Source organism: Mastigoproctus giganteus, chromosome 9 (assembly GCF_048544385.1).
Source record: "Mastigoproctus giganteus isolate SK-2022 chromosome 9, ASM4854438v1, whole genome shotgun sequence".
In the NCBI taxonomy this organism is placed as follows: Eukaryota; Metazoa; Arthropoda; class Arachnida; order Uropygi; family Thelyphonidae; genus Mastigoproctus; species Mastigoproctus giganteus.
Window position 1 is genome coordinate 201,332,131 of NC_143583.1, and position 22,404 is coordinate 201,354,534.

The following is a 22,404-nucleotide window of genomic DNA, read 5'->3' on the forward strand; positions in this document are numbered from 1 at the left end:
ATTGCCCTCATTTTCATCTAACTCATCATCTATATTGTCGCTAGTTCTTTAAATACACTCCAAAATGTTGGAGTCACTCGGATATTCAGCTACTATTCCATCATTATCCATCATCATCACTCCTAAAAATTCATCAAGAACAATTTCTCCATGGATCAAACCTCCCTTGGAACTCTTCCCAAGATTGCTCAATGTCTTGTAGTGGTTCATCCCTCTCATCACTGTTAATTGGCATTTTAGCAAAACCTGCTTTTGCGAAACAATTCTTAATCGTTGTTTCCATCACATCTTGACTCCACACTTTTGCCAACTCTGATATAAAATAAATAAATTTTCTGTTTATACTCCGGGACGACCAAACGGTCAGAGGAGTTCACAATTACAAGAAACAGCACCGTATTCAACAGTCACGGGCTTGAACCCTGGTCACTCAAGGCACATGTACTTATGCACCCGCGCACCTGACCACTAGGCTAGGGGTACATCCGCAAATATATAACAGAATCTATAGGTTGGTTGGTTTCTATTCTCAGTATAATTTTTTTCAGATGCACCTTCAGTAGTGCATTTTCAAATCCTTTCATCAAAAAATCAACCAACGTTTTATTTTCCTTACAAATTTTTTCCATCTTTAAAAGATTCATTGCTAGTATTACCTGTTAACCGTTCATCACAGAACAATTATGCACCGTTCTTTACTCATAAATACACATTATAATGCCAACCAATAACTACACAGTTGCTTGTCATCTGTCGTGCCCACCACCAATCATTTCATTGTTTGCCACGCCAACCTGTCAATCAATATATCCTTCTCAATTTCGGCTCCAGACCAATAACACCTACCATCTGTTTACCGAGCAAGCAGCACTAGAGTCCGGTGTCAGGAAACTAATTTTCTGTGTAAGTTAAATGTTTCTCGTCGTTCTCATGTTGGCTTTCTTTACCTTAGCCCATCTTTCTATTGAAATTTAAAATCCACTGCTTAAAAATTTCACTTGTCATCCAAGGTTTTTTGTTGTAGTTGTAGTCCAACTCTAATGACTTTACTCCTTTGAAACATTGGGGTTGTTTACTTTTGCCTATTACCAAAAGCTTCAGCTTTTCATTACCATCTATATTTGCAGCAACCAAGAGTGTAATTCTCTCTTTGCTATTTTTACCATTAAACATTTATAACCTTTAAAAGTCAGTGTCTTGTTTGGCAAACATTTAAAAAATAGACATGTTTCATCAGTGTTGAATATGTCTTTGGTTCGTAGTCCTCCATAATTTTTTTCAAAACTGTTTCTTTCCAATGGGTATAGTCTTCTTTGATTGCAACTCCACTTTCATCAGAAATAACTTTTTCGAGTAAGCCATGCCTCTCTTTAAATTTGTCCAGCCGACCAGAACTGGCTTAGAATGTTTTGTGCTCATGCTATTTTTTCTCCTTTTCTTTTATTAATGGCCCTGATACATTCACATTTTGGCCTCGAATCAACTTCATTCACTTAAAAACTGCTTCATCTACATCTTCACAAAGACATAATTTTGTATGCTTCCGACGTGGTCCCATTTCCTCAAACAGTTTAAAAATCGAAATTGTTAACACATTACTGGCAGGAATACCAAATTTTAAAGCAATTTCGGCGAAGGTAAAGAAAGCCAACACGAGAACGATGAGAAACGTCAGATAACTTAAGCAGAAAATTAGTTTCCCGATATGGCACTCTAGTGCTGCTCGCTCGGTAAACAAACGGTAGGTGTTATCGGTCTGGAGCAAAGTCGAGAATGATATATTGATTGACAGGTAGGCATGGGAAACGATGTGCTGATTGGTGCGCGAACACAACACAAGATAACATCGAGTTAGTATCATTTTAGTAGCACTCAGAAGCACTAATGGAACTTGCCCTAATGAATGTTTCCATAATGGTGAAAAAAGGTCAGGTTACCTCCACTTGAATCCCATGGGAGCTCGACCCCCTCCACTTCGGGAGGGGGTAACCTAACCTTTTTTCTTTAGAATCAGTCATATTTAAAAATACATTCATAAAAAAATAAATTTTTATGACTATTTTTATTTTCTTGTTCAATAATATGCCCTAATGGTGAAAAGGGGTCAGGTTACCTCCACCTGAATCCCATAGGAGCTTGAACCCCTCCCAAAATGGTGGGGATAACCTAACCTTTTTTCTTTAGAATCATGTGGACTAGCGCATAAATTGTTTATTAACAAAATATTATTTTTTTATTACTGTACTTTTATTTTTAAAGACACTCGTGCGGATACACACGTATCATACGTCAATCAACACCTCAACAGCTATTCACTATATATATAGAATCTTTCTTTCTTTTCTTATATTATTTCCTAACCTAATGTTTAAGGTTAGGTCACTAAATATAAGGAAACCATTTCTATCATTTCCTAACCTACCATTTAAGGTCAGGTTACGAAATATAACGAAAAATAAAGAAACCTTTTCCTTTTTTCGTAACCAAACCTAAATCAACAGTATAGTCAAAACACTTATGAACTCCAAAAATCTGCTTTTAATAATGAGAAAAAATCATAATGAAGAACATAAAAATGAACAGAACAAAACTTTTGTTAATTTAGTTTTCATCAAAAAATCAACCGTTTTATTTTCCTTACAAATTCCTTCCATCTTTAGAAGATTCATAGCTACTATTACCTGTTTACCATTCATTACAAAACTATTATGCACTGTTCTTTACTCATGAATACATTATAATGCCAACCAATGACTATACAGTAGTTTGTCCTCTGTCACGCCCGCCACCAATCATTTCATCGTTTGCCACGCCTACCTGTCAATCAATATATCCTTCTCGATTTCGGCTCCAGACTGATAACACCTACTGTCTGTTTACCGAGCGGCAGCGCTAGAGTCCAGTGTCGGGAAACTAATTTTCCGCGTAAGTTATCCAACATTTCTCTTCGTTCTCGTGTTGGCTTTTTTTACCTTAGCCGCAATTTCTTTTTTTCTTTTCTTTTCTTTTCTTTTGTTTTAATGCCCCGATCTACACTATTAGCACTTCCACTTTTTCACACTACTCAAGGATTTCCTCCTTAGACACTGTAAGGTTACTTGCACAGCAGCTAAAACAAAACTGATTTAGTTTTGTTTTGTACCTACCATGTCAAAACTGACATGGTAGGTACAAAACCACTTGTACCTACCATGTAAACAGAGACAGGGGATATTTAGTGAAAGTGTGGATGACTCATTTCTTTGAAACAACAGATAAATTTCCAGCATAAAGAAAAATCACTACCTCCTAATTTTCTAATAGAATGCTACAAAAGGTTGACTGGAGCCAATATCCAAGTCGGGAATATGTCTTAATCTTTGCCAATGGCTGTGGACACATAGATAGCAGTTGACCAGCACAACTTCTCGGTACAGTAGTATATAGGTTGTACAGATTTTACTTCTTTTTAGCCATTGCTGACCCACTTCTGTACAAATGCTGAGAGGCCTTTGCCCAGCAGCAATGGAAGGAAATGGAAGAGAGACCGAAACCTTCCATCTTTTTCTATCCCACGCCATTGTTGGCCAGTTTCCTCCTGCAAGGTTTTACAGACACCACTAAATTGTAGAATGTTTTGGCTCTTAATTCGTGAAATTAATCCCCTTAGCTTTTAAGAGCTAAAGGAATTAATTCTTAATCCTTTTAACTCTAATTTGTGCTTTCCACAGCATCAGCTTTATTGCCTAAATGGCCAAGGTGCAAACAATGCTTACCAAGGTCTCTTGAAATCAGGTCGTTATATGGAAATTTTCTTTGTTATACAGAAACTATTTTCAATGTAATGACTAAGAGGAAATCAAAAAAGTTTGCTACACAGAAAAATTTGCCATATGGAAGTTCATTAAAGAGAGATCCAACTGTATATGATATCAAAATTATTTTTTGCATCTATTTCCTTTGTAACCACATCATAGTATCCAATCATATTTGTTAGACAAGACTTTCCCTTAACAAACCCATGCTGTGTCTGAATTATTGCTGCAGTCCTGTCTAAATGATCCTTTACTGCATTTTTAACCAGTGGCTCCATTATTTTACCCCCAACAGAAGTTAAACTAACTGGTCTGTAATTACTTGTGTCACCCTTAGATTCCCCCTTTGTGAATTGGGGATACATTTGCACATCTCCAGTCCATGGGGACTTCCCCTGAGTCCAAGGATGTGCTCATAATTATGGTTAAGGGTTTGCTTAGTTCCTTTGCCACCTCTTTTAATATAATCGGATAGATCCCATCAACCCCAGATGCCTTTCTTATGTTATATACTAAAATATAATGATGACATATTTGTCTAAAATATTTACTTTCCTTCCTTAAGGGACAAAACTTTTTGACATACTATCATGATCACAAGTAGGAAACAACTGTCTAATGTAAACTTTCGTGGTATTTATTACTGAGAGATTGCTTATTAATACGCATGCGTGCAATGGTCCACGAATCCAAGATGATGGTCTGAGTATGTTAATCATGTTATTTTTGATTCTCATTTCAAAGGTTTCTGAAATTAAAAATCTTGTTTAATTGTGCTGTATATTCAGAACCTTAGCTTCATTAAACAAGAAGATGTGATCCTTGTTTATCGAATGGAATGACAGTTCAGACTCTGTGGCCCTCATTGCCCTAACTGACACAGCATGTTGCTTAAGACGTGTATCCAAAAGGCACCTCATAGATCCCACGTACGAAGAGTCACAGTTACCACATGGAATGTTATACACTACATCAGAGGTCGGCAACCTTTTTTGAGTGAAGAACCATTTTTGATCTAATTTAAAAAAGAGAGAATCCAAAGAGCCACATCTCAGCTCAAGCCAGGGAGGGGGAAGGGGGAGAGTTTTTTAAGAAATGGAATGGAGTGGGAAGGTGTTTTATTAAAAAAATAAAATGTTAAAATATTTATTAATACTGAAAAAAAGTAACAAACATCCAGTTAGGTACAAATTAATGTACTTTTGCTGCTGAACTTCTTGAATGAGTCTCTCAACATCAGGCGAGTATGCCGTAATTTTCATTTTTATACGTGCTGAGAGACTCGGATTGTTCAGACGGTTTCTTAATTTATTTTTAATATAGTTCATGTTTGAAAATATTTGCCCGCAGAAATACGTCAAACCAAAAACTGAGGGAAATCCAAACGCAAATACTGTATTTTAAAATTTATATAAAATAAATTTATATAATTTATTTATATTTATATAAGCTACTTCACACATTGAACACAATTTGGTCTTGCTTTTTCGACTCATCTATTGCAGTCCATTTGTGTAGAATTACAAGGGCAGCCTTTTGCCTTTCCAAATCTCCAATTTCAGTTTTAATTTTAGTCTTGCACTCCACATGTCCTTCATTTTTAAGTCCTCTTACCCCATTTCAAATTGTGCTTCATGTGGGCTAAAAGTTAAAGAGCCGCAGTTACATGCTCAAAGAGCCACATGTGGCTTGCGAGCCACAGGCTGCCGACCCATGCACTTCCATAGCTGAAGAGGAGGATGCGGAATGCCTTATCAGTACAGAATGAAGTTTCTGAGTGGCCTTCGCTATTTCTATAAACTCGGTGTCCCTGAAAAGAATATTGAGCTGCTTGTACAATTGCTGGACATATGGAATTGTAATAAAATATGTTTTTTCCCAAGCCTATTGTTGTTTCCTGTATTATCTATCCTATCTTTCGCCTGTAACCTAATTTTGTTTAGGGTACCTAGTGAATACCCCCTGTTCAAAAACCTGTATGTAAGCTCTTTAATTTCATTATCTAATGCAATCTGAGTTGTCATATATTTATATGCGTTTGTGATTTGATTTAAAATAACAGAACATTTGTGAGTGAAAGGATGATAACTCGTATAATATATGAACATCCCTGTGTTTGTCAGATTACAATATATTTTAAACTGTAATTTATCACTCTCTCTTGTTAATGTAAAGTTTAAAAAATTTATTGTCTTAGCTTGTGTATCCTCATTCTCCAGTGTGAATCTTAATCTCTCATGCTTTATTGAACGTTCCTAAAATGTTATTTAAAATGTCATCCGATATAATAAGAATGCCATCTAAGTATCTCCTGTAAAAGGTAACGTTGGGTAAAAACGGTGTTAAATATATTTGTTCTATTCTATTTAAATATATATCAGCAATAAGACCACTCAAACTAAGCCCTATGGGTAACCCAAATATTTGTCTGTAAATTTTATCCTGGAAGGCTATATAATTTGCTTGAACTAAAAATTTTACTAAATTAAAAATCTCTGTTTTTGGAAATTTAGTCTTATTTATATTAACCAAATTATTATTAAATAGTTCCCATATAGTATCTAATGCATAGTCAATATAATATAGGTGTAAATACACCATAGATCAAGGTGCCTCCGTAGCCAAGTAGGCAGGAGCAGCAGTGTGTAGCACACACTTCTTGATTAGACTGGGGTTCGAGCCCATGCCCACCAAATACAGAGGATGTGGAAAGGTCAGGGAATGACCACTGCATATCCCTGGAGCAATATGGCCTTAGTTGCTAATGCTCCTAAAAACCAAATAACAAACAAACACCATAGATCACTCTTAAAGGGCAAAAAACTACATTTGTAGTGTAAAAGAGCATCATTTTATCTGTATCTCATATTGTGCTCCTCCTTCACAATGAGTTGCCATGTATTGCACTACCTCGAATAAGTAATGCTTCACTGAAAGAGAAGACTGTTGTTACTTATTCTCAGTGGGCACCACCACCCAGACAGCACTGTTTCAAGACGTTGGCCTTTCATTGGTGGGTGGGCAGGTACCCTGGTCTTTTTTTATATTGTCTTTCATTGTCTTTTTTTTTTTTTTTTTTTATAGTTTTTAAATAAAGGCTCTACAGTGATATTTTTTTTATTTATTTTCATCAGCACTACCTTATATCATTAAATTTTCCATTTATTTGTGTTCTAAGTTTTTTTGTCTTTTAGGGCTACCTTTTGCTTCACTAATCTGGATTATTGCTTAATCTGGATGACCTCTCCCCCCAATTAGCGAGGGTTTACTGTACTTAGATTTCAGAAACCTCTTGATACTGTTTCACATAAAAGACTGCTGTACAAGCTGCAGCAATGTGGCATTAGGGTCAGGTTACTTCCATGGAAAAAAACTGATGGTTGAATGAGAGAGGACAGAGAGTAGTTATCAATGGGCACTGCTCTACTTGGACTAATGTTATTAGTGAAGTTTCCCAAAGTTTAGTGCTGAGCTTGTTGTTGTTTTCTATATGTATTAATGATATCGATGACGGCATATCAGGCTTAATATCTAAATTTGCAGATAATATAAAGGTTGGAAGGGTAGTTATTGACAGTTATCAGGGTACACTACTGTAATGAAATCTAAAAAAATCAGGTAGATAGGCTGAGAAGTGGCAACTGTAGTTTAACATTGACAAATGCAAGGTACTTTAGTACCTTGCAGTACCCTGACAAATGCAAGTAGATGAGATTAATGCATATGGGTAGCAGAAATCCAGAATAACATACCAACTAGGATACAACACAGGGTAGTGGAGTATGAAAAAGATCTGTGGGTAATTGTGCAGTCAGTCATAAAGTTCTCTAAACAGTGCAGGCAGTTAGGACAGATCATAGGGTTTTATCAATGATGTACAATAATTTTTCCAGAAGGGATGCAGAGGTAATTATCCCATTGTATAAGACAGTGGTCAGGTCACACCTTCAGTACTGTGTATAGGTCTGGAAGCCTCAATTTATGAAGGATGTCAATCTGCTGAAACGAGTGCAGAGAAGGGAACAAAGGGGCGCTCTTACCAAGAAAAGCTTCAGTTCTGCAAGGAAATCTGATCGAAGTGTTTAAGGTTCTTATAGATGGACTAAGTAAGTTAAATGCTTATAGTACCCTTCCTCTTGCTCAGACTACATAAATGAAGGGGCAAAAATTTAACTGGTGAAGTATGGTCACAGGATAGATAATGGAAATTTGCATTTCTGAATGCAATGAATGCAATTTCCATTACAACTCCATTGATTGTTACAACAAATCTTCATCTGATGTTGTGGAAGTAGGTAGTTTAAATAAATTCAAGAACTAGTCAAATGATTACTGAACTTGCATAATTTGCCATCAGTACATTAATTTCTTGCATCATTTGCCATCAGTACGTTAATTTCTTGGATCATTTGCCATCAGTACTAATGATGTTGTGGTTTTGCTATTTGGTAAAATCATACCTCCTCACTGATAGGTGCAGAGCCTCTACCCTCCAATGGTAGACTAAATGGCCAATGCAATTTTTTTTTTCATGTTTGTTATCACTATTGTACTAATATTAATTAAATATGACTTTACATAAACAGTATATTTATACTTGAGAATATTATTATGATTTATTCTTATGATATGCTAAATTATAATTTTATGTTGCATGTATAAAATGCAATCTTGTAACAACTAAAATGTATTGTATTGGATATGGATGAGCTAACAGCTTAGGTAAGCAATTAATGTGTTGTTAATAAAATGGAGGGAAAAAATCCTTTCCGTACACACACTCAGTGTGTTTAAATTTTGCATTCCCTACATCAGATTGGCACTATGTTTCTGACATTTCATGACTTAACCAACATGTCAAATTCATTAAATTTATTTATGTTCCTTAACTGGTGTATAAGCAAGATTTTGTGTGCCTGTTTGTGCCCTTAGTAAGAATAGCACAAAATCCATAAAATTGCTTGACCCCCCCAGCAGGCCTTGTAACCTCCCCTCCCCACCTTGCCTTCCAGGCTACTGCATGATCAAACAGAAGCACTGAAAGAATCATTTTGTACAATCTTACAGCTACCATTAGACTAGAACTGTTCAACTATTTTGCACTGACTGTAGCTAGTATTCCTCAGTCTGTTACACTTCACTGGTCCTTGAGGTTGTCACAGACATTCTATCAGGTATGCCAGACAAGCTGTACTTGCTACTTGAGAGTCTAAAATGCTGATGGAACTGATATTTGGGTGACACTCAAGTCAAGTGGACCCAATTTTGGTGAAGTCCGGACGGTCTGTGACGGCCAGATCCTCTGCTTGTGCCTTCACGATGGTGGGACTGTTAGTAATCCTGGGTATAACCCCCATGCAAAAGCACACTGTTGGTGCCCACTCAGGTGTGAAACAACGTAAGCAGGGGTCAAGGTGTGGCATCCACACCACATGGAGGAATTCCGCCCCTCTGTGTTACCAGGCAATACTAGGCAATTAATGTGTTGTTAATAAACATAAAGATGATTCTCACCAACAGGTGCAATACCACCACTGTTTATTGGAGGCTTGAAGTGATGAAACCCATGTTTAGTCTCCAGAGCTAAGTTCCAATCAACCATTCCCCATCTCTTCCATCATGCAGTTTGACTGATGACTTTTGAGGTTATGATGGACATCATGGCGAGATCCAATATTCCTTACATTTCAAGGGTACAGCTCTAAAACGGTGTTCGCAGGCTGGCCGCTAGTTAGTACACCAAACCGAACCTATTGGTAACTCTTTAGGAGGCTTCCAGATCAGCTAGTGTATAATCTTGCCACCTCTACTCTGCGAGATAGTGACTGGAGGGAGTCCGAGTAGTGTGTATGAAGGGGGGGCATTGTCGAGGCCACATTATGTCACGGATCTGGGTATATTCTTAACATGTGTACGCCATATCCAAAAATTTCATTACTTCATACAGCATGCCATGTCCCCCCACACTTTCTTACTATTGAATACACTATGAATTGTCAAACTAATAGAGTAAGCTTATCTGCAAAAAGATCTAAACCTCCCAAACACTTCCTACATCATTTCATAAATATATGTGGTCTCAATTCTAATCTCAACGATGTCCATTTCCACTTGCAGTCTGCCAAACCCCATGTACTTTTTTTGGACAGAATCTCAGTTATTGGTTGAGTCAACTACTGCTGATCTCAGTTGCCAAAATTATTCACTGTATGATTCCTTTCACCTCAAAGGTGGTCCTTGTGCATATGTCCATTCCGATATTTCCTGTCAGAGACTTGGTAATTTGGAATCTCCTCTTTTCGATCTTCTCTGGCTTAAAATCTCTACCTCATTGTGTCAAATTCATCTGTTGTCTCTACCGTTCTCCCAACTCCACTAATCAGCTGGAGCTATTTGACTTCCTCTCTTCGCAACTTGACTTTCTCCAGTCCAACTTTCCTAATAGAAGTAATTTTCCTTGGTGATTTTAATGTTCACAGCTCCAGCTGGCTTCAGTTTTATAGTCACACTGACCCAGCTGGTCAAGATGCTGAGGCCATTACAAATAATAATGACCTTGCACAGATTGTTCATTTACCTACAAGAATGCCGGACAATCCTAACCATACAGCCAACAAGCTTGATCTCTTTCTCACAAACAACCCTTCTAAGTACACAGTCGAAGTGAGAGGTCCTTTAGGCACTTCAGATCACAACTTGGTGATTGTCTCTTCTTCAATGAAGCCTTTATCTAGTGGCTTTTCCAACCTCATGTTGTTTGGCATTACAAAGATGCAAAATGAAATGACCTGTGAGATTTTTTTTCTTCTTTATCTTGGTCAGATTACTATTTAAAAACTTCTGATGTCAATGTTTGCTCAGAACATGTCAGTGAAATTATTCTTGTAAGAATGGAATCCTTTATTCCACACTCCACTTTAAAATTTTAAAATCTTGTCCTTTATCTAACCTTGGTTTTCTAATAAATGTGGTAGGGCCGTTCAGGAGAAGAACGCTGCATATCGTAATTGGCTTGTTTCCAATTCTTCAGTTTCATTTTCTGCCTACACCAAAGCTCGCAACAATTGTAAAGCAGTTATTAATCAGTCCAAACTAGAGTTTGAACAGGCTAAGAGTAGAAAATGCTTCTTGCCAAAGCTATTGGCTGCAACTTTTACCCATCAAAGGTAGACCAATACCCATCAAAGGTAGAGACAAAGACCAATAGATTGACAGTAGCCACTGGCAGAGGTGAAAGAGATTCTTGCACTGCTTCTATTAGAATGAGCAGAAGCCTGAAAAACAAGATGCATGGTATTTCAGAGACTGCTGGGAGCCATTGTGGTACAAGTAAACACATGGGTTGTGTTAGGGTAGCTAAGAATAGAAACAGGTGCAGGTATACTTGCGTGTACACCAATGCTAGGAGTTTAGTAAATAAATTTGATGAATTTGAGGTATTGCTCAAAACATCGAAGGCATATATTGTTGGGATATCAGAGACGTGGTGTCACACAGATATAAGGGATGCGGAACTGCAATTTGGGGAGTACAACGTCTACAGAAAGGATAGACAGGATAGGAAGGGGGGAGGTGTTATGCTATTAGTTAAGAAACACATAAAAACCAAGGAAGTGAAGCCAGTCGACATCGCTGGACAGTGCAGTGTGGAGTCAGTTTGGTGTGACATAAACATTGGGAGATCAAAATTGAGAGTAGGAGTGTGCTATAGGCCTAATGACTCTGATGAGTATAATAAGGAACTGTACAGGGAAATAGAGTGGGCCAGTAAATCAGAGTGTCTTATAATGGGAGATTTTAATTTCCCAGATATTGACTGGAATTTGGGGGCTGGATACTCACACACTAGCAGGGCTTTTGTGGATTTATTGGATGATTGTTTTCTACATCAGCATGTTCGGGAGGCAACTAGAGGGAGCAATACTCTTGATTTGATTATCAGCAGTGATTCTTCATGCATTAAGAATCTGCAGATAAATGAACCACTAGGTGGCAGTGATCACAGTGTGCTGAAGTGGGATTTACTCAAAGAGGTAACTACCATTAGGGGTAAAGGGAAGGGTTATTGCTTCCGTAAAGGCGACTACGATGGACTGAGACAGTATTTAAATTCTATACAGTGGGACCAACTGATGATGTTACCAACAGCAAATTCAAAATGGGAAGCGAAGCATTCAAAGAACTTATCTTGGAAGCTACTAGGCTTTACATACCAACTAAGAAATATTGTTCAAGGTTTAGGCCAAAATGGATGTCAGATGAACTAATGAGGCATATGGCAGAGAAGAAAAATGAATGGGATACTTACAAATTAACACATGACACAGAAGCCTATGATAGATACAAGTTGATATGCAACCAAGTTACAAAGGAGGTTAGGCAGGCGAAGGCAGATTACGAGAAATCCTTGGCAAGGGATGCAAAGAAAAACAGCAAAGAGTTCTTTACTTATGTAAACTCTAGAAGGAAAGGGATGAATCAGATTGGTCCACTTGATATTGATGGGTCAAGTGTTGATGATCCTGCTCAGGTGGCTAACAAACTAAATGAATATTTTGCATCGACATTCACACATGAGGAGTTATTCAGCGAGGGGAATGCCAGAGGTGTATTCAACTCTAGCAGTAAGTTACAGAATCTTGAAATAACTGGGAGTAAAGTGGAGGAGAAACTGTTGAAGATAAACACAAGAAAGGCACCCGGGGTGGATGGGATCTATCCAGTTATATTAAAGGAGGCAGCAAAGGAAGTAAGCAAACCCTTAGCCATAATTATGAGAGCTTCCTTGGACTCAGGGGAGGTACCCATAGACTGGAAATGTGCAAATGTGACCCCAATTCACAAAGGAGGATCAAAGGCTGACACAAGTAATTATAGACCTGTGAGCTTGACTTCTGTTCCAGGAAAATTAATGGAGGCACTGGTTAAAGACGCACTGCAGCATCATTTAGACAAGACTTCAGTTATAGCTCAGACACAGCATGGTTTTGTTAAGGGGAAGTCTTGCCTGACCAACTTGATTGGATACTATGATGCAGTCACAAAAGAACTGGATGCAGGGAATAACTTTGATATTATATACTTGGATCTTAGAAAGGCTTTTGATACTGTTGCACATGCAAGACTGCTACACAAATTGGAGCAGTGTGACATTGGAGGCAAATTGCTGCTATGGATAAAGGGGTGGTTGAGGGGGAGAAGACAGAGAGTGGTAATCAATGGACACTGCTCATCGTGTACTGATGTTATTAGTGGAGTCCCTCAGGGCTCAGTGTTGGGTCCATTATTGTTTTCTGTATTTATAAATGATATTGATGATGGTATATCGGGATTAATGTCCAAGTTTGCAGACGATACAAAGGTTGGCAGGGTTGTCAAGGACACTACTGACACTATGCTTCTGCAACAGGATCTGGAAAGGTTGAGCAGATGGGCTGAGAGGTGGCAAATGAAGTTTAACATTGACAAATGTAAAGTACTACACATGGGAAACAGCAACCCCAGAGCAACGTATCAACTCTATGGTACAACACTGACAGTGGTAGAGAATGAAAGGGACTTGGGGGTGGTTGTGCAGGCAGATATGAAGTTCTCTGAGCAGTGCAGACGGGCTGCAAGAGTAGCTCATGGAGTATTGTCAATGATATACAGGAATTTTTCCAGCAGGGATAAGGAGGTGATTATTCCATTGTATAAGGCGATGGTCAGGCCACACCTAGAATACTGTATACAGGTCTGGAGGCCTCATTTCAAGAAGGATGTAGAGCTGCTGGAACGAGTACAGAGAAGGGCAACAAGATTAGTGAATGGAACAAAGGGGTGCTCTTAAGAAGAAAGGCTTAAGTTTTGCAAATTACAGTGTCTGGAGACTAGGCACCAGCGAGGTGATCTGATAGAGGTGTATAAAGCCTTGAATGGTTTAAGCATGCTCAATGCTGATGGGATTCTTCCTCTAGCTCAGAAAAATCACCTGAGAGGGCATAAATTCAAATTGAGGAAAGACAGATGTAGGATAGACGTGCGGAAATTTGCCTTTAGCCAGCGGGTGGTTGGTTGGTGGAACAGACTTCCATCCCTTGTGGTGGAGGTTGATAGCCTAAATAAGTTTAAGGCTCAGCTGGACAGGTATTTTGAACGAACAGAGGGGTGAAGTGGAAGTGGTTTTTTTTTTTTTTTTTTTTTTTTTTTGGCTGATGCTGCATAAGCTTGCTTTCTTGCATCAAATGCCTCTACTAATGCTAATGCTAATCTCTGCTCCCACCTCTGTGCAAACCAGATGGTTCTGTTGTCAATTCAGCCAAGGATATAGCTGACCTGCTAGCATCCCATTTTTCTTCCAACTCATGTATTAATGATCTTTGTAAAATACATCCCACCATTCCCAACATGCTCTATTCAATGCCTCCTGGGTCTTCCGTCAAAAGGATGTCAGAAGGATTTTCACGAATCTTGATGCTAAGAAAGCTCCAGGTCCTGATGGTATTTCTCCACTTGTTCTCAAAACCTGTGCTCCTGAATTTACTCCTGTTCTTTGCCACCTTTTTTCACTTTCTTATTCCAAAAGTGTTTTTCCTTCTGCTTGGAAATTTGCTCATATCCAGCCAGTTCCTAAAAAGGATGACAAATCTCTCCCATCCAATTATCATACCATTGCAGTTACTTCTACTCTTTCAAAAGTAATGGAGAAATCAATTAACCGCCAACTGTTAAACTATCTAGAAACCTTCCGTCTGATCAACGATTGCAAGTATGGATTCCGTCAGTGTCAATCCACTGGTGATATTCTGGCTTATGTTCTACATTTATGGACAAATCAATGGAAAAGTTCGGTGAAACATAAGCAGTTGCTTTTGACATCTCAAAGGCTTTCGATCGTGTTGGCATTAAAGGTCTTCTAAACAAGCTTCCATCTTATGGTTTGCCAAATGTTTTGTTTTGTAATTGGTTATCCAGTTTTCTCTCTTATCACTCACGAAAAGGTGATGGTAGATGGCTCTCTGTCTTCTAACTTCTCCACTAATGCTGGTGTCCCCCAAGGTTCAGTTCTTGACCTTCTTCCACTGATTGGAAATCCTATCCATAGTTTTGCCAATGATAGCACATTGCATTTCACTTTCCATTTTGAGAAACCTTGCCCTGCTCAATCAGCTTCAACTTCTCAAATATCCACTACCAATTCCTTAAATGCCGATCTCCAGGTAATTCTCCAGTGGGGTAAAGACAAATTAGTTGATTTCAATCCTTCTAAAACTCAGTCTTGTCTTATATCTCACAAAAAAGGATTCTTCTGCTCCTATGCTTTGGTGACACTCCAATTTCTAGGCAAAATGATATATCTCTTTTGGGGATTACCCTGACTTTTAATCTCTCTTGGCACAAGCACATTACAAATATTGCTTCATTTGCATCTAAAAAACTTGGTTTTCTCTTTCGCTCTCAGCATTACTTTTCTTCCAAACAGCTGTTCACTCTGTAAAAATTGCAAATCCACCCTACCATGGAATATTGTTCCCACATCTGGGTCGGTGTCCCCAAAACCTCTCTCAGGCTTCTAGATTCTATTCAGAAGTCGGCAGTTAGGTTAATTAATGACATCTCTTATAGAGTCTCTCCACTTGCTGTCTCATAGACATACTGTTTCTGCTGTATGTCTTTTCTACAGATACTTCCATGTGCACTGTTCTTCTGAATTTGCTTCTATAATTTCTGCTCTCTCTTTCAAAACAGTCCGAACACATGCCACCAACTTCCATTTACTGTCCAACTTCAAACTCACAGAACCAACTTTTCATCTTCCTCGTTTATTCATTCAACTGCCGTTTTTTGAAACAACCTTCCTTCATATGTATTTCCTGAAAATTACAATCTACAGAAGTTCAAGTCTAAAGTCAACAAATATATTCTTTCATCTTTTCAACCTCCAACCAAGCATGGTACTAAGTACTATAGATTCTAATACCTCTCGTGTTTGGAGTTTTCATAATAAAAAAAAAAAAAAAAAAAAACTGAAGTTTTTTTTATTTTATTATGAAATGATCAAGTATTACTACCTAAATTGTAGCACACTAAGGAACTTCTAAACCTTTTTTCTCCAAATTTGGCAACAACATGGGCAGCTGGTGCACATGTGGACCACCTATTTATCATAATAAACCCTGATGGGTTTATTATGATAAATTAGTGACATTATTGTACTTATTCAATATCACATATATTTTTGTTCATGTAAAACAATTATTATTATTGTTCTGATTAACATTATTAATTATATATATTAATAATATCAATCTGATAATAATAATAGTAATTGTTTCATAGCCGTGAGATTGATGATATTGTCTGAAATGCAAAAAGATAAAAAACATCTTGAGCTGTAGGTGAAGTCCATATCCGTAGTTCCTTGTGTTACTATTGATTTCTACTAAACTTGCAATTGTAGATCATCAGGAAGGGCAGCATGGGTTTGGTGGGTCTGTCAGGTAGTTCTGAATATTAGACTGAATACAAAACCAGAAATTCTGGAAATATTTCTCACTGAAGACTACCTTCAGTGTTCCATGAGATGCTCTAGACAAGCATATCCCACTCATGTGCTGAAAGTTTCAATTGAAAGATAGCAATGAGTGGATTGCTAATCCACTCCCAATTTGCGTCTGGCTCTGGAAAGTGTCCTTTAGCAGCATTTGAATGCGCTTTTTTTAACCCATCACCAGTTACAAAGGATTATTCTTCCTCTATGCTCGTTATTATTATTATTAATAGCCATATGGTGCAAGGAAGCCTGAGGCTTATGCTGCACTGGCCAAAAAAAAAATTTCCCTATTATCCTGAGTGAGAGAGAGAAGTAGAAAGGAATCACCAAGAAAGAGAAGAATGATGATATCCAGCTCAAGACCCTGGGTGTGCCAAGCCCATACTCACCAGATGTGAGCCCCTTGATATCTTCTACAAAAGATGTTTATAAAAAAAAAAATCTCACAACATGTTGTACCCAATTTCCACTAAACGGCTCCACATATATAAATAATGAAAAGCAAAATGAAAGGTATATAATTACCACAAAAGAAGTAAATTCTACCACCACTCATGGGGTCACTTCAACCCTACCTGTATTTGAAAAATCAACAAAAAATAATTCAAGATTTAAACTTTCAGCACTTTTTTGATGCCACTTTTATTTTCAATATTTCATGAACACAAATATGAAAAATCCTTTTTTTTTTGTTTGTTTAAAAAACACATTTTTAATAACTCACTTTAAACCTGCTAGTGAGCAAAATGCAAATCAAAAAACCCATGCACTTCAACTAATGTCTGCAATTAGGCTATAGCTTATCACTAACAGGCCCACCCACTGCATGAAACACAAAATGCAAGCTTCAAGAGTTTGATTAAAAATGATGTTTCAGTGTCACAAAGCTATTACTGATTTGGAGGAAACACATATCAATAACTGCCATGACAGATTCCACTCAACATGTGCATATAATTAAGTTTAACTTAATTTTTCAATTTTTCCTAATTGTGAACAATTCACAGAGATTTCTGGAATTTTCAGTAGAGAAATCAAAAAAAAAAAAAAAAAAAAAAAAAAATCAAAATTAACTATTAGGAGTTTCAACTGTGTGGATGGAGTAAACAAAGAGCTCAAATTGCTGCTGAAATTTTATCTAGGGTTTCACTGACCCCAGGCACAGCGTTAGATGTGCCCAATAATACATCGTTTTTTTCTCAAACAAATGAAGAAAATCAAGTGTTAAGAAATAATTAAACAACTCTGGGTAATGAGCCTATGTGCCACAGTTCGGTCTTAGGAAGAAATCTCAACTTGGTGCATTATGGCCTTAGTTGCCAATCTACCACTGAACAGCAAATAACCAACCAACCAATTTGAAGAAATCCTGTATATTAAAATTTGTGTTATTTTGGCATGAAGTGACAGATTCAGGATATTCAAGATGTTGAATATATCACTGAAATATACTGCTTGAACAAGCAACTTGATATCATGGAAAAGGTCTTTACTGGCATCATCAGCATCATGTAGAATTGTTAGAAATTAATTGAATTTTGAATTTGATATAGATAAGAAAAAAAAGTCTTATCTTCCTCAGTTTCAAAAACTTTTTTGAACACTGTTCTTCCCTGACAGCCAGTGTACTTTAATACGAAGAAACAGAATTGTAATCGCTGCCAGTTTCTTCACACAGCACATTGAAAAGGTGCACACGCAGTGGTCATAATTTGATCATATTCACAATTTTCACTACTTGCTTCAAAACTGAATCAAGATAGGCATCTTTTGACCACCAACTATTCTTTGTGAATAAAGCAATGCAAGTGTGCATTAGTATTGGCATATGATGCAAGGAAGCAAGCTTATGCAGCATCAGCAAAAAAAAAAAAAAAACCACTCCCATTTCACTCCTCCGTTGGTTCAAAATACCTGTCCAGCTGAGCCTTAAATTTATTTAAGCTATCAACTTCCACAACAAGGGATGGAAGTCTGTTCCACCAACCAACTACCCACTGGCTAAAGGCAAATTTCCGCACATCTATCCTACATCTGTCTTTCCTCAATTTGAATTTATGCCCTCTCACGTGATTATTCTGAGCAAGAGGAATAATCCCATCGGCATTGAGCATGCTAAAACCATTCAAGGCTTTATACACCTCGCCAGTGCCTAGTCTCCATACACTGTAATTTGCAAAACTTAAGCCTTTCTTCATAAGAGCAACCCTTTGTTCCATTCACTAATCTTATTGCCCTTCTCTGTACTTGTTCCAGCAGCTCTACATCCTTCTTGAAATGAAGCTTCCAGACCTGTATATAGTATTCAAGGTGTGGCTTGACCATTGTCTTGTACAAGGGAATAATCACCTCCTTATCCCTACTAGAAAAATTCCTGTACATCATTGACAAGACACCATGAGCTACTCTTGCAGCCCATCTGCACTGCTCAGAAAACTTCATATCTGCCTGCACAATTACCCCCAGGTCCTTTTCATTCTCTACCACTGTCGGTGTAGAACCACAGAGTTGACACATTGCTCTGGGGTTACTGTTTCCCATATGTAGTACTTTACATTCGTCAATGTTAAACTTCATTTGCCACCTCTCAGCCCATCTGCTCAACCTTTCCAGATCCTGTTGCAGCAGCATAGCATCACTAGTGTGCTTAACAACTCTGTCAACCTTTGTATCGTCTGCAAACTTGGATATTAAGCTTGATATACCATCATCAATATCATTTATAAATACAGAAAACAACAATGGACAAAACACTGAACCCTGGGGGACTCCACAAATAACATTAGTCCACGATGAGCAGTGTCCATTGATTACCACTCTCTGTGTTCTCCCCCCTCAACCATCCCTTTATCCATAGCAACAATTTGCCTCCAATGCCACTCTGCTCCAATTTGTGCAGCAGTCTTCCATGTGCAACAGTATCAAAAGCCTTTCTAAGGTCCAAATATATAATATCAAAGTTATTCCCTGCATCCAGTACTTCTGTGACTGCATCATAGTATCCAATCAAATTGGTCAGGCAAGACTTTCCCTTAACAAAACCATGCTGTGTCCGAGCTATAACTGAAGTCTTGTCTAGATGATCTTGCAGTGCTTCTTTAACCAGTGCCTCCATTAATTTTCCTGGAACAGAAGTTAAACTCACAGGTCTATAATTATTTGTGTCAGCCTTTGATCCTTCTTTGTGAATTGGGGTCACATTTGCACATCTCCAGTCTATGGGTACCTCCCCTGAGTCCAAAGAAGCTCTCATAATTATGGCTAAGGGTTTGCTTATTTCCTTTGCTGCCTCCTTTAATATAACTGGATAGATCCCATCCACCCCAGGTGCCTTTTTTATGTTTATCTCAACAATTTCTCCTCCACTTTCCACTCGGTTATTACAAAATCATCTTGCTCACTGCCAGAGTTTACTTCACCTCTGGCATTCCCCTTCCTGAATAACTCCGCATGTGTGAATGTAAATGCAAAATACTCGTTTAGTTTGTTAGCCAACTGAGCAGGATCCTCAACTGTTGAACCATCAATATCCAGTGGACCAATCTGATTTATCCCTTTCCTTCTAGAATTTACATAGGTAAAGAACTCTTTTCTGTTTTTCTTTGCATCCTTTGCCAAGGATTTCTCATAATCTGCCTTTGCCTGCCTAATCTCCTTTGTGACTTGGTTACAGACCAGCTTATATCTATCATAGGCTTCCATGTCACCCATTAATTTATATGTATCCCATGCATTTTTCTTCTCTGCCATATGTCTCATTAGTTCATCTGACATCCATTTAGGCCTAAACCTTGAACAATATTTCTTAGTTGGTATGTAAAGCCAAGTAGCTTCCAAGATAAGTTCTTTGAATGCTTCCCATTTTGAATTTGCTGTTCGTAACATCATTAGTTGGTCCCACTGTATAGAATTTAAATACTGTCTCAGACTATCGTAGTCGCCTTTACGAAAGCAAAAACCCTTCCATTTCCCCCTCATGGTAGTTACCTCCTTGAGTAAATCTCACTTCAGCACATTGTGATCACTGCCACCTAGTGGTTCCTTTATCTGCAGATTCTTAATGCATGAAGTATCACTACTGATAATCAGATCGAGTATTACTCCCTCTAGTTGCCTCCCAAACATGCTGATGTAGAAAACAATCATCCAATAAATCCACAAAAACCTTGCTAGTGTGTGAGTGACCAACCCACAAATTCAAGTCAATATCTGGGAAATTAAAATCCCCCATTATAAGACTCTCTGATTTACTGGCCTACTCTATTTCCCTGTACAGTTTCTTATTATACTCATCAGAGTCATTAGGCCTATAGCACACTCCTACTCTCAATTTTGATCTCCCAGTGCTTATGTCACACCAAACTGACTTGACACTGAACTGTCCAGCAATGTCGACTGGCTTCACTTCCTTGGATTTTATGTGTTTCTTAACTAATAGCATAACCCCTCCTCCCTTCCTATCCTGTCTATCCTTTCTATACACTTTGTATTCCCCAAATTCCAGTTCTGCATTCCTTATATCTGTGTGACACTATGTCTCTGATATCCCAACAATATCTGCCTTTGGTGTTTTGAGCAATACCTCAAATTCATCAAATTTATTTACCAGCATTTACCAGTATACTTGAATTTAAGTATACCAGTATACTTGCATTTAAGCACAATCTCTTTTATGCATGTAGCAATGCCCTTACTGTGAACACAGTTGGTGGTCCATCAGTGCTGATCCTTTCCAGTCCATATCACAGCTCACAAAATCATTATCTAAATGGAAAATATCTTCTCCTGTAGCATGAATTTTCAGTGATAAACAGAACAAAAAATCATTAAGCATTTATCCTTCATATATCTACCACACATAAATTAAGAGGCTATTCACACTTTGCACATCAGTGGTTTTGTCCACTATAATGGGAGTTCAGCATATATTATATACATCATCTACAAAATTAACAAATATTCAAAAAAAAAAAAAAAATACTGCAACAAACAGAATTCTTGTAATACTGTAATGCACTCAATACCTATTTAATTTTTTCTTATTTTATAAGTATATCTGTCCATTAACTTTTTAAGTATTTTTATCCCTCACCAGGTATATTGAGATATTTGCTGAACTGCATACAAGTAAACAAGACTGTGTTTCATCATTAACTCCACTTCTAACATATATATATATTGAGTCAAGTCATTTATTTCACTTTGCCACATGTTATTCATCAATTACAGATTTGTTCAGTCATGCCATTAACATCTGGAATTGACAGAATGAATTGGTTAAATTAACTAATGATGTATCAATCAATAAAAGATGTAAATGGGATTTTCATTGTCTGACTTAACATAAAATGGGATTTAAATTTGTAAATTGGAACTATCCTGCTGAAATCAGGGCAGTTCACAACCTTAGTTCCCTTTTTCATTTAATACTGTTCTCTTTTGTGAACTCTTTGCAACAGTCTCCCCTACTTCCAGGGGATTATTCATTCTCTCCTGTGGAGTAAGTTTGGTAGTTGATGTTCACTGATTGAAAAGCATTGTCCTAATGCAGTGTTTACCGAACTTTTTTGCTAATGAAATATGGGATGTCCAGACAGAGGTATCAAAAATTAAAAAGTTATATCTAAGAACTGATTTAATATGTGTTTACAGTTAATCTTTTTTCAGACTGACACAAAAAAATAACAATAATAAACTGTCATTATTTGAGTATATAATTAATTGTACCTTACAGTGAGAAGAATGGCATTTTTTTTTTTTGTCTCACAAAGTCCTTTAAAGTTGGGAGTGATTGTAGACAACTTAATTCTCATGTCAGGTGCAACATCCAGTCTGTAAAGATGTTTAGATTTTGTTTTAAAAAATAAGTAAAATTCAAAGTAGCCATTACAGAAATTATCCACGGATCCTCTGAGATCTGCTTTTTTTTTATACTATTTATATACAGTAACTTACCAGTGGTACCAGTTTGGTACCACTGGTAAGTTACTGTATATAAATAGTATAAAAAAAAAGGTTAGATTGAGGGATAGTTAGTTGCTGCTCCAATTACTGTCTACTCTGTATCCATTTGGTGAT

The 22,404-nt window shown here is 37.5% G+C and overlaps 1 protein-coding gene across 1 annotated transcript in view; it reads right to left on the reverse strand.

Annotated features, from left to right (window-relative positions):
- Positions 1 to 22,404, reverse strand: part of RnrS (ribonucleoside-diphosphate reductase subunit M2) — a 76,817-nt gene that overhangs the window by 53,641 nt on the left and 772 nt on the right. The window lies entirely within an intron of this gene.